Here is a 14632-nt window from a genome sequence, read left to right as displayed (position 1 = left end):
ATTTTGTCTCACTACATGAAGTGGCTGAAAACCGGGAGTTTTTAAAGATTTTGAGCAAAATGTCGGGACACCGGGACCGTTGATGGAAAACCGGGACTATCCCAGCTAAACCAGGACGCCTGGTCACACTACTGTAAACCGGGACGCCCGCTCACCCTACTGTAAACCGGGACGCCCGCTCACCCTACTGTAAACCGGGACGCCCGCTCACCCTACTGTAAACCGGGACGCCCGCTCACCCTACTGTAAACCGGGACGCCCGCTCACCCTACTGTAAACCGGGACGCCCGGTCACCCTACTGTAAACCGGGACGCCCGGTGACCCTACTGTAAACCGGGACGCCCGGTCACCCTACTGTAAACCGGGACGCCAGGTCACCCTACTGTAAACCGGGACGCCAGGTCACCCTACTGTAAACCGGGACGCCTGGTCACCCTACTGTAAACCGGGACGCCAGGTCACCCTACTGTAAACCGGGACGCCCGGTCACCCTACTGTAAACCGGGACACCAGGTCACCCTACTGTTGCCGACTGTCTCGTTCCAGTAAACGCCATGCTCAGATTCACAAAGGTAGGAATCACATTCATACTGTACAAGTCAGGATCTCAACATCACATTCATACTGTACAAGTCAGGATCTCAACATTACATTCATACTGTACAAGTCAGGATCTCAACATCACATTCATACTGTACAAGTCAGGATCTCAACATTACATTCATACTGTACAAGTCAGGATCTCAACATCACATTCATACTGTACAAGTCAGGATCTCAACATTACATTCATACTGTACAAGTCAGGATCTCAACATTACATTCATACCGTACAAGTCAGGATCTCAACATTACATTCATACCGTACAAGTCAGGATCTCAACATTACATTCATACCGTACAAGTCAGGATCTCGTGGAAGCCCTCAAACATGCTGAATGTTTTAGTGCTCTGTTGGACGTGGAAGCACGCAAACATTCTATTGCGGTATGTGTGTGTTTTGCAATGAGTGCTGGGATGCATCGATTTCAGGACTTCTGCATTGGCAACGAGCGCACACTGTGTTTCTAGTGGGGGCTGTCGGTATGGGGTGGGGTGTGGGAAAATAACCAATCCAAACAAGCAATTCATTCCAAAACCTTTCAATTTTATTTGCTTCCAGTCGCCCCACTACCAACAATGGTAGGGGAAGCAATAACCGGCGGATTGCAGTCCCAAAATCAAAACAATAAACACTAGTTAATAATTCTACGTTCCCGTAGTGAACACACGGCGTTAACCAGGACAGAATTTGACAGAAAAATGAAATAAAAGAATTTGAACCTTTCTGTGACTTTTTCCCCCTAAGAATAATGTTATTAGAATAATCGATAATTGCAATTGGGATTATTTTCAAATATCAAATCGATAATGGAATCAACTTGTAAAAAGTGCTAATCGCTCATCACTACAGCAAACAAACAGTGGCGTTTTCATCACACATGCAGCTAGTGCAGTGACGCTCATTCTCGTTCCAGACTCCTGCTTTCTCTAAATGTCAGCCGTCTGTTCTTATTGCTTCTACCAGGGGGGCCGGTTAACAGTGTTCGCTAGCTCTCTGAACCCCCAGTCTCTTCTTAATGAACTGCGAGCTTCCTTTCTTCCAGGGATGAGCATTTCAGAGCCCCTCTCACGTGACACTGTCTCGTCAACATGCCGTTCATCTCGTCTGTTTAATGGGCTGCAGGAGAACTCAACCCAGCCATGCACATGCACAGTCAGCCAGCCATCAGCCAGGACTCGCTATGATTGGCTGAAAAGGTCTGGATTGAGCGCAGCTGGTAAGCAGACAAGGCAATCAGGCGATTAGCGCCCATGTGCCAAGACAACAAAGGCTCTCTAAGAGCAGCACGACTTCTCCTCCCAGTCTTGCATCGGGTGTTAGATAGAGGAAAGACTGAAGTGTTCTGTGAAATATCTACATAAACATTTAAATATTCAAATAAAATGTAGGAGTCTAATTATCTGGCTTTGTCTAACTTTAAATGGCTGTTTTGAGTTTATGAATATTTGTTAAACTTTGTTTTTTCACAATTTTAATTTGCGTTTATTTTGTGATGTCTGTTGCTTTTTCTCCCAGGGCTGCTGCCCTTCTGCATTGCTTTAAGATCCCTCCCCAGATCCTGTATTACAGCACGGACTTAAACTTAGAAAAATAAGAAGACACCTTACCTGCTCCCTCTCACTGATACAATACCCCAGGGAGAACACACCTTACCTGCTCCCTCTCACTGATACAGTAACCCAGAGAGAAGACACCTTACCTGCTCCCTCTCACTGCACACCTGCTCAGCACTTTGTATTGAGTTGGCCCTCAAGCACCATCGCAGCACATCACTTCACTTTATTTCTTTAACCTATTGAGATGCCCATCTCACTGTCAAGGGAGGTGTGAACTGCAGGAACACACAGCCACACATAGTTTTAAACCACAGCGCTACCTACTGGACAGAGCAGTAACACAGCCAAACACAGCGCTACCTACTGGACAGAGCAGTAACACAGCCAAACACAGCGCTACCTACTGGACAGAGCAGTAACATAGCCAAACATAGCGCTACCTACTGGACAGAGCAGTAATACAGCACGTATCTGCAGTTCTTACCCAACCGTTTACAGCAGAGTCAAGGAAAGCCATTGCTAGTTGCTTACACTCAGATAATGATGAGCAGGTCTCTCCAAAGCAGGAGTTTCTTAGCACACACAAGGCACACTCTCTTATAAAAGTGCCAAATTACTGTGGTAAACTTTTATAAGGAATGAACCATTGAAGTTCTTTTAGGACTTTAAGCACTAAATCAGAAGACACACAGCGGTTTATGTGTCTGACTACCAGCAAAGCAAGCCACTGTGTGCTCACCAGCGACTGATCAGAGATCTACAAACAGCCAGGTTTCTGTTCTAAGAATCTCCACTGCCAGGTGTGCTGCTTTTCATTCCCCTCACCATCCCCAAGCCATTCACAAGCTTTCAGTTCTCAAGCTTGGGGACTGTTATAGATGAGAGAGCGCACAGGTATCTATCAGATCACATGCAGTAGGGCTTAGGGATCCTTTTAGACCACAGAACATGAAATAGCCAGCTAGATGTTCTAAATCCCCCCAGTCCTGGTCCTTAGAGGTGTTCAGATTGAGGCACATTGGAGAATGTACTGGTACAGACGGGCAGTGCTGCAGGCAGTCCTATCCTGGGGGTGGCGTCTGCATTACCCAGGGAGGGTAAGATGAACTTCCTCTGCCTGAAGGTGCCTGGGCGTGGAATCAGTGAGGGTCTGGGTCACAAATGGGACTTTAAGCTTGAGGTGTCAGGGTCTAGTTACTCACGTCTTTATCTGATGGTATTTGTTTTCCATTCTTGCCTATGTAACTAACTAGCTACTCACACATCTGCAAGCCTGATGTTCTATGGTAAAGGTATATACAGTATAGCGAATCTCAAATCATCCTACATTTGAAGATATTGAAACGTCTAGTTGAAATGTTTTGTCATTTATTACGTTTCTTTTCACATTTTTAAAAGGCTCTGGGTCCCATTTGGGTCCCACCACAGGCCAGGCAGACAGCTCCAAGCCAGGCAGACAGGCATGTCACGGTGGCCCTTTGCTGGACTCGCTGTCTGAGCAGGACTGTTCTGTACTGATGCCTTTGCTGTGCAGAGAGCTTCAGGCTTCCTCACGAAACCCATCTGACTGATTCAGCTTCAGTATTAAAAATAGAATTTTCTGTGCTCTTAGTAAAAAGGCATGAAACCCAGCTGCATTCATGTATTTAATGCCTGTGGAAATAGTTGTGGAAATGTAAGCCTGGCAAGGATGAGGTTAAGTCTATCCCTGCCAACAATCACAGGTGTGGCCATTCCCTAACTATGTGAGGAGGAGGGGTAGGGGTGAGGGGTAGGGGTAGAGTGAGGGGGAAGGGGAGGGGTAGAGCTAGGGGTAGGGGTGAGGGGTGAGGGGTAAGGGGAGAGGGGTAGGAGTAGAGGTTGGGGTGAGGGTGAATATGGGGTGAGGGGTAGTGAGTAAGGTGTGCATTTATACTGAATGCCCAGCCTGTATTATTTAGTTTAAACTGTTTATTATGGCCCGTTTTGTTTGTTTGTTTTAGGAATAAAAGTGCGCTTTGTGTTTAAACTGAAGCTTCTGACTCTGGGTTTGCTTTCCTGCCACTGAGAAGCCTTGACTGCAACACTACCCTGCTACACAGCTGCTTACAGTACAGCTAGCAACGGCCTATGAACTGTGTGTTGCTGACCTGTCACGCGCTGGAATACGGAAGCAATAGAAGAGGTTGACTTTCATTAGTTGGTCTCTCCTTGTGTCCTCTTACTAACTCCATACAATTTTCTGAAAACGAAAATGTTCCTCTGGAGTTTTTTCATCACAGCTTTCTTTTTTTATTTATCAGAAAACAGTTTTTAGTGGTAATATTATAACAAATAAGGTAAATCTGAAATTGTGAGTCACACAGTTTTTCCACCCCTCTATTGAGAAACATAATAATGGTTAAAGGTGAAGAGTCCCGACAGGTAAACAGCTTAGCTGTCCTGTTTTATAGTTAGGGTGTTCCTGACAGTGTTTAGTTAGTGCTCCAAACGGAGCACTAGCTAGGAGTTTGTTTTCGTTTAATTATTTTGTGTGTAAATAAAAGTGCAACTGCACATTTAAACCCAGTCCTGTGTGTGACACTCAGCTCAGTTACAATATGCACCTGGGGTCTGATGTGTTTATTGAAAGTCACTGCAATTCATCACAGATGAGAGCAAGGAGAGCCAGAAGAGAGCCTCTCACAGGGTCAGCAGGGCGCACATGAAGACCCAGCTCCTGCAAGGACCCCACACTGCCAGCACCTCCCAGTGCAGAACACATTCATCACAGATGAGAGCGAGGAGAGCCAGAAGAGAGCCTCTCACAGGGTCAGCAGGGCGCACATGAAGACCCAGCTCCTGCAGGGACCCCACACTGCAGCACCTCCCAGTGCAGAACACGTTCATCACAGATAGAAATGACAATTTTGTTTTGACTATATTTTATGATATAAACTTCCAATAAAGTTTCAATATTCTTGTGCTTTCAGTGTTTTATATTTAGTTTGGAGTGAGCGGCTACTGTACAAACCTTTATTGGACCGCTGGCTGCTATCAAGTGAGATGAAATCACAATTCGGCACTGAGAGGCTGCTTGAATGACCCGTAAGAAACCTGCTCTCCCAGGTCTTTAGCACGTGCTAGGAAGAGTTTCAGAATCTGGCCTGGTCTTTAGCACGAGCTAGGAAGAGTCACAGAATCTGTCCTGGTCTTTAGCAGCGCTATGAAGAGTTACAGAATCTGGCCTGGTCTTTAGCAGCGCTATGAAGAGTTACAGAATCTGGCCTGGTCTTTAGCAGCGCTATGAAGAGTTACAGAATCTGGCCTGGTCTTTAGCAGCGCTATGAAGAGTTTCAGAATCTGGCCTGGTCTTTAGCAGCACTATGAAGAGTTTCAGATTCTGGCCTGGTCTTTAGCAGCACTATGAAGAGCTTCAGAATCTGGCCTGGTCTTTAGCAGTGCTATGAAGAGTTTCAGATTCTGGCCTGGTCTTTAGCAGCACTATGAAGAGCTTCAGAATCTGGCCTGGTCTTTAGCAGTGCTATGAAGAGTTTCAGAATCTGGACAGGTCTTTAGCACGCACTAGCAAGAGTTTCAGAATCCGGCCTGGTCTTTAGCAGCGCTATGAAGAGTTTCAGAATCTGGCCTGGTCTTTAGCAGCGCTATGAAGAGTTTCAGATTCTGGCCTGGTCTTTAGCAGCACTATGAAGAGCTTCAGAATCTGGCCTGGTCTTTAGCAGTGCTATGAAGAGTTACAGAATCTGGCCTGGTCTTTAGCAACGCTAGGAAGAGTTTCAGAATCCGGCCTGGTCTTTAGCAACGCTATGAAGAGTTACAGAATCCGGCCTGGTCTTTAGCAGCGCTATGAAGAGTTACAGAATCTGGCCTGGTCTTTAGCAGCGCTATGAAGAGCTTCAGAATCCGGACTGGTCTTTAGCAGCGCTATGAAGAGTTACAGAATCTGGCCTAGTCTTTAGCAACGTTATGAAGAGTTTCAGAATCTGGCCTGGTCTTTAGCAGCGCTATGAAGAGTTTCAGAATCTGGCCTGGTCTTTAGCACGCGCTATGAAGAGCTTCAGAATCTGTCCTGGTCTTTAGCAGTGCTATGAAGAGTTTCAGCATCTGGCCTGGTCTTTAGCAGTGCTATGAAGAGTTTCAGAATCTGGCCTGGTCTTTAGCAGCACTATGAAGAGCTTCAGAATCCGGCCTGGTCTTTAGCAGCGCTAGGAAGAGCTTCAGAATCCGGCCTGGTCTTTAGCAGCGCTATGAAGAGCTTCAGAATCCGGCCTGGTCTTTAGCAGCGCTAGGAAGAGCTTCAGAATCTGGCCTGGTCTTTAGCAGTGCTATGAAGAGTTTCAGCATCTGGCCTGGTCTTTAGCAGTGCTATGAAGAGTTTCAGAATCTGGCCTGGTCTTTAGCAGCACTATGAAGAGCTTCAGAATCCGGCCTGGTCTTTAGCAGCGCTAGGAAGAGTTACAGAATCTGGCCTAGTCTTTAGCAGCGCTATGAAGAGTTACAGAATCCGGCCTGGTCTTTAGCAGCACTATGAAGAGTTACAGAATCTGGCCTGGTCTTTAGCAGCGCTATGAAGAGTTACAGAATCTGGCCTGGTCTTTAGCAGCGCTAGGAAGAGCTTCAGAATCCGGCCTGGTCTTTAGCAGCGCTATGAAGAGTTACAGAATCTGGCCTGGTCTTTAGCAGCGCTAGGAAGAGCTTCAGAATCCGGCCTGGTCTTTAGCAGCGCTATGAAGAGTTACAGAATCTGGCCTAGTCTTTAGCAGCGCTATGAAGAGTTACAGAATCTGGCCTGGTCTTTAGCAGCGCTATGAAGAGTTACAGAATCTGGCCTAGTCTTTAGCAGCGCTAGGAAGAGCTTCAGAATCCGGCCTGGTCTTTAGCAGCGCTATGAAGAGTTACAGAATCTGGCCTAGTCTTTAGCAGCGCTATGAAGAGTTTCAGAATCTGGCCTGGTCTTTAGCAGCGCTATGAAGAGTTACAGAATCTGGCCTGGTCTTTAGCAGCACTATGAAGAGTTACAGAATCTGGCCTGGTCTTTAGCAGCGCTAGGAAGAGCTTCAGAATCCGGCCTGGTCTTTAGCAGCGCTATGAAGAGTTACAGAATCTGGCCTGGTCTTTAGCAGCACTATGAAGAGTTACAGAATCTGGCCTGGTCTTTAGCAGCGCTATGAAGAGTTTCAGAATCTGGCCTGGTCTTTAGCAGTGCTAGGAAGAGCTTCAGAATCCGGCCTGGTCTTTAGCAGCGCTATGAAGAGTTACAGAATCTGAATTTATTTATTTATTATTTATTTATTGCATTTATATAGTGCATTTTATACAAGTATCACAAAGTACTGTACAATACATAGCAGAAAAAAAGAACAAACCACAATACATTTGTATAGCATGTCACCCATACAACTGCCACAGTCAGACCATTTAAATAACAACTACTAAGAAATGAAGGCAGATCATTCCATAATTTAGGAGCTCTACAAGAAAAATCCCTCCCTCCTCCCGTGTTGCTTTTGCTGACCCGAGGAATAACCAGCACATGCTATTAAGAGATTCAGAATCTGTCTGTATTGCAATTATGTTTTTACAGAGAGGAGGGAATGGAAATTGAGTGTGGACATTCCTTAGCAGAGTGTGTTGAGAACATCTGAGTCAATGAGGGATTATAGAGGCCTGTATGTCAAACTAATGCTTTCCATGTGCTGGCTGTAGGTCACGGGGATCTTGTTTCTCAGTTTACTGATGCTCTGACCTTGTGATTTGCAGCCGTGGCAATGGGGGTGAATGGCACTGACATGCTTGTTAGTTAGGCTGTTCAAGGCTAGGTATTCCTGACCCCAGGGAGCTATTCCACACACTATGACTGGGAGTCAAAATCTCAGGACATACCCCAACACCTGCATGCAGTCTTTAAAAACTTCAAAGGGTTCACAAACTTTACCCCAACCAGCACTTTAAGCGCAACACAAAAATCATTTGGATCCTTAAAGACCCAACTTGACAAAGTTTGAGATCATTCAGCTGCTCTTATGTGTAACACCCAGTACACCATGGTAAACGCACAGCAGAGTGCAGTGAAAACACGGTAAAGCACTCACAAGGATGGCAAAGCCATGTTAACTTGGTTGAATGTGTCTCCGTTTCTCAAGGATTGGTAAAATAATAAAGATATCAGTACCCAACCCTAACCCTAACAAACTCAGTGCTTAATTCTGTCAGCTTGTGAGTGCTTAAGAAGGTGCATTTGACATCTATGTTTGTGTGCAACAGGTATCAGTGGTGTCACATGGATATTGATGGGATAAAACAGAGCATGCACACACACACACACACTGACACATGCACACACACACACACACACACACACACACACACACACACTGACACACACACACACACACACTGACACATGCACACACACACACACACACACACACTGACACATGCACACACGCAAACACACACACACGCACAGAAACACACACACTGACACACCACACACGCACACTCGCATACAAAGGGTCCTCATAACCGCAGGCTGCATTAATCTACTGCAGGATCAATATCTGTAAAGAAGTAGGATATGAAGATCAATGATCTGTATGAAATCAACAGGTTATTGGTAAGGCTGTATTTTTTTTCACGGTTATCACAGATTTCACAATTTCTGTGAAATGCACCCATTTCTGAAACATGGTGTAGATATACATATTATCATCACTTAAACACAAACACAGCAATCGTTTGCCTTATTGACGCGCTGTCTGTTACACTGCATTAGGAACCTGGCAGCCGGTTTAGTTTGCTTCTGGTAAATGATTGAACACACACTGCACAGAGCTGCACGATTTCTTTAAAATGTCTTCATGAAACAGACACCAGCTGCATTGAAGATCGGAAATATTTCTTCTAAAGATCGTTCTGTCCATTACAAGAAGGTGACTGTTGTTATCTTAACATTTACATTATTTATGTTTTTATTTTGTTTGATAATTCACTGATGCTGAAAATAGAATGTGTTTAAAAGGTGGACGTAAAAACAAAATATTCTACAATTTAGCATTTACTGTTTTTCAGGTAAGTATTTAAATATTTAGGAAGATTTGTTGTATAATAACTCTACAGAAAATGATACATCTTGAATGTGACGCTGTTTTTTTCTGCTTTAATAAATATTATGTTTATGCAGACAGGCTAAAATAATTGAATCTATTCAGTCTTGAACAAAGAAGACTACGCGGTGATCTGATTCAAGCATTCAAATGTCGACCCAGGGGACTTTTTCGACCTGAAAAAAGAAACAAGGACCAGGGGTCACAAATGGAGATTAGATAAAGGGGCATTCAGAACAGAAAATATGAGGCACTTTTTTACACTGAGAATTGTGAGGGTCTGGAACCAACTCCCCAGTAATGTTGTTGAAGCTGACACCCTGGGATGCTTCAAGAAGCTGCTTGATGAGATTCTGGGATCAATGAGCTACTAACAGCCAAACGAGCAAGATGGGCTGAATGGCCTCCTCTCCTTTGTAAACTTTCTTATCGTCTTATGTTCTTATGTTTAATCGTAAAGTTCTGTAAAGCCATAAATATTTGCGACCAAAATATTTAGCGACTCACACCCATAAAACCTATTTTGCTCCAGAAATGTTGGCGACCTGTTGCAATATACGACGTAGAATTAGATTTCATCCCAAAATTGTTTGCATTTTTTCATACGCGAAAAACTAATAAAAGGCTCACAAATATTTATGTCTTTACAGTACCTATTTTTAGACTGTGAAATGAAATAAGCAATTTTTAACATTGAAAAAAATAGCCCTAGTTGTCTGATTATAGAATTAAGGGCTTTACGGGGCTAGGGGTGTTGTCAAAGGTTACATGCGCTATGGGGCTCATTCTCATTATTACACTGATGATACACAGCTATATCTATCCCTGAAACAGGGAGACACCTCGGCTCTAAATATTTTGAGCACCTGTCTTGCTGACATAAAAAAATGGATGCTTGAAAACTTTTTAATGCTAAAGTCAGATAAAACAGAAGTGATGATTCTGGGGTGGAAGCATTGTGGTGCGTTCAGTGAACTATCATACACAATACACAAAAGCACAACATAGCTCATTGTAGTTCACTAAATGGTTCTTGAATGAAGAATGTGTGTTTTTTATAGTTATCTCATTTATTTTTTCTTTTCATACAAGTAGTCCATTGGAATCATCACATGTACTCAGATAAAACAGAAGTGATCATTCTGGGGTCTCAGAATAAACAAAGTAACGTGTCTGATATACTCCTTGGTTGCTTCTCTTATGAACTTGCAGATGAAATGAGAAATCTGGGTGTGATCTTCAACCCAAATCTTTCTTTTGAAACATACATCAGGAATATTACTAAAATGTATTTTTTATCATCTAAGAAATATCACCAAATTGAGAAGTATGCTTACCCACTCAGATACTGAGAGACTGATGCATGCTTTTGTATCTTCTAGAATTGGTTATGCTCTGTTCTCTGGTACTCATAGTCATGTTATATCCCAACTTCAACTTATACAAAATGCTGCAGCTAGAATTTTAACTGGGATCAAGAGACGAGGAGATCACATTACTCCTGTGCTAGCATCTCTGCACTGGCTTCCAGTCCCATTCAGGATAGATTTTAAGGTGTTGCTTTTAACTAATAAGGCATCAAATGGCCTTGCACCATCGTATTTAAATGATCTTTTAATCCATTATATTCCTAGACGCCACTCAGATCACAGAATGCCAGGTTGCTTACTGTCCTACAAATTACAAAAAAAACACAGGTGGTAGAGCATTCAGTTATAGGGCCGCAAAAATTTTTGGAATTATCTGTCTAGCTCTGTAAGGGAAGCACCAAGTGTCACTGCTTTTACAACAAGATGAAAAACACACTTTTATAATGTAGCGTTTTTATGCTAAAATGATGTTCCTTTTGTTATCTGCATTGTTTTACTGTTCTATGTGGGGTTTTTTTGTATTGTGAAAGGCACTATATTAAAAATAAAGATACTTATTATTATTATTATTATTATTATTATTATTATTATTATTATTATTATTATTAGTAGTAGTAGTAGTAGTAGTAGTAGTAGTAGTAGTAGTAGTATTCAAGGCATTGTTTCCACCATGTAGAATGTGACAGACAGACAGCAGGACAAGATCAGTGCATTGTGAGCACTGGAAGGCACTAAACGGTTAAGGGTCCTCGTTTCCTGAAAGTCATCCCGTTCTGGGAGTGCTCTTTGCTCTATAAACTCACTGACTGGGGTAAAGGTCCCTCGCTGCCCCCTCCCTCCGTCCCTCCCTCACCAGTGGTGTGACAGATGAGAAGCAGGCTCTACTTCAGTCTCCACTCTGCTCTCTCAAACTTGGCTCTTCAATTCCACAGCCCCACGAGGTTTCTGTCATGTGTGTGCAATAAAACACCCAGGCATGGACTCCCTGTGCAGGGGAGACGCAGCTGTGTGCCTGCACCAGCTACACTCTGTGTAGTGACCAGAGAACCACACAATTGCACCCTCTCGAAGAGCGTACCTTTGGGAAGTGGAAAAACACTCAATAGTGCAAAATAAAAATAACAAATTCTAAAAGAAACTGAATTCATTCAATCACTATTTTTTTATGGAAGTCTTTTTCTTTTTCAATGTCTTCAGATCAAACTTTTACAACTTTTTACCATTCTTTACTACACTTCTCTATGCGTTCACTGTGCTTTATTACACTTTGCTATGCTATTATAAGACAGACAGACAGAAAGACAGCTTCAGTACACCCCTGATGCACTAAAACAATCATCATCCAGCTGTATGACACTCAGATGAGCGGTTCTCTATACAGTACACTCAACAATCATCATCCAGCTGTATCACACTCAGACGAGCGGTGTTCTATACTGTACGCTCACAGCTCTAAAGTGTGGCACATGTATTCATGCAGGGGAGGGAAAGGGAATTGTGACGGGGTGCCCTTCCTTGTGGATATTTATTTATGTATGTATGTTCATTTATATTATTTGTATTGTTGTTATTATTATAATATTATGTGTTTGTGTGCGGACGGACGAAAACCGTCCGTCATTGTTATTTATTGTTTTAGACCGGTGAAAAGGCCGTTCTTGAAGGTGTGGTTGGCATGGATGGGGTTAAATCCCCATCCCGAGTAGCTCATGGGAATGTGGCTGGAGCCTTAATAAGGTAACTGTTTAATAGGTAATTAGGGCTCCAGCCACAGAACAAAAGACCCACTCCAGGCTCAAAGAGAGAGAATGTTAGAGGAGATAAGAGCGAGAGCAGATGCTACCACGAAGAGAACTAAGGTACACGTTTTTATAAAAGAATTATAGTTTGTGTTTGTTACTTTGGCCCATGTGCCCTTTTGTTTATTGTGTGTTAAACTGTTTTGTTTTATAATTTAGTAAACATATGGCTGCGGTCATTTCAGCCCCGTATGTACCTTTGTTTGTGTACTGTTCCCCTGGTCTGACATCACCCTGCAGCCCTCACTGCCACAGGAATACAGTGTTTGCAAAACAAGAGATTTGTTTATATACAGTCAACTCTCATTAATATGAATGTCACGGGACCAGCAAAGAAAATGATCATTAATTCGTATTATCAGGAGTCTAAGCCAAATGCATGCTGTTATTTTGTACTGAAGTTACAAATTTCAAATTTGAAAATACAGTTGTAAGTAACTTTTAAAAAGTATACATTGCAAATGAATGCACTTGAAATGTCCCATTCTGATCACAGGGATTTTAAAACACAAAAGCAAGGCGTCCTCAACATCAGGGTATTGAGCAAATCAGAAACATTGACGACCTGCATCCACAGTGTGTTCATATGCCTGTATTATTACCCCAGTTTTTCAGAATGGTTAACAAAGTGTTTGTGGGAATGTTGAAATCTGCAGCAGCATCTTCTGGAGAAACGCCTGCTTCTGTGTAGTTTACTGGAGCTCTCTTCATTGCACAACTTAAGATCCAGTCATTGTATTAAACTGCTTGTTCCCATACAAGGTAGCAACAGTTTTTGGTCGTCACTCATTTCAGTTTGCAGCAGCCAATGACTGGAACAAGATTCAACAAACGTTCAAATTTGAGCGGTTCATATCTGAGGCTGCTTGCAGCTGCAGGGTCGACTCATTGCTAACTGATATCTGTACCTGCTAAGCTGCTGCTGAGTTTGATGTTTTATGATTGATTATGTGTTTTTTATTCCTAATTGAATTTGTTGTTTGCTGTGGTGGTGTCAGCCTCTTGCCAGGTTGTCATTGTAAATGAGAATTTTTTCTTAATTGACTCATCTGGATTAAAAAAGGTTTTGATTTGATTATTTTTCATGTATGGTGGTGCATTATCCATCGCTTCCAGTACCTTCACTTTTGTCTTCAAGGACAGTGCAAGTTTTTGTGCTGCTTCATGGAAATGGTATTGATGCGTGAGCACGATGACAATTCGAAAAGTATCACAGTATCAGTAGTCCCAGAACAGCACAAAAATACAGAACAGAGGCACTAAACTGGATGCAAGTCAATACATTTCCCAATATCACTGCACTGACTCAACGATTTGTTTTATTCAAAACGTTATTCCATGGGTGGGCTAATAATTAGCACTAACATGAACTTATGTTCAGTGAATTCATGTTATAAGAAATAATTTGCAATAGGTGACTCCTGAATTTGTCTAAGTTCATTTTCACGAAAATCTAATATAGTGATGTAGTGTTTAATCACAATAGGGTGACCCAAAGGCACTGGATTGGAGTGCAGGGGTGTGGTCGGGGCTGTGGTGGAGCTCTCCTTGACTCCTCTGCCATAGAAACACATCGCTTATCTCCTTCCTCGCTCTCTGGGATGGTAGCTCCTCCTCCTCAGGCTGTCGGGACGGCAGTTCCTCCTCCTCAGGCTGTCGGACAGTAGCTCCTCCTCTTCAGGCTGTGAGGACGGCAGCTCCTCCTCCTCAGACTGACGGACGGTAGCTCCTCCTCTTCAGGCTGTCGGACGGTAGCTCCTCATCCTCAGGCTGTCGGACGGTAGCTCCACTTCAGGCTGTCGGGACGGCAGCTCCTCCTCCTCAGGCTGTCGGACGGTAGCTCCTCCTCTTCAGCCTGTCCAGACGGTAGCTCCTCCTCTTCAGGCTGTCAGGATGGTAGCTCCTCCTCCTCAGGCTGTCGGACAGTAGCTCCACTTCAGGCTGTCGGGACGGCAGCTCCTCCTCCTCAGGCTGTCGGACGGTAGCTCCTCCTCTTCAGCCTGTCCAGACGGTAGCTCCTCCTCTTCAGGCTGTCGGGACGGTAGCTCCTCCTCTTCAGGCTGTCGGGATGGCAGCTCCTCCTCCTCAGGATGTCGGCACGGTAGCTCCTCCTCTTCAGGCTGTCGGGACAGCAGCTCCTGCCTCTCTATATGCCTCGTCCACACCTTCAGTTGCTCCCTCAGCAGCCAACTGCTCTGTCTCTATTCTGCTCAGCAT

The sequence above is a fragment of the Acipenser ruthenus genome, chromosome 25, assembly GCF_902713425.1.
Source record: "Acipenser ruthenus chromosome 25, fAciRut3.2 maternal haplotype, whole genome shotgun sequence".
Classification (NCBI taxonomy): Eukaryota; Metazoa; Chordata; class Actinopteri; order Acipenseriformes; family Acipenseridae; genus Acipenser; species Acipenser ruthenus.
Note: the sequence above shows the minus strand (reverse complement) of the source record.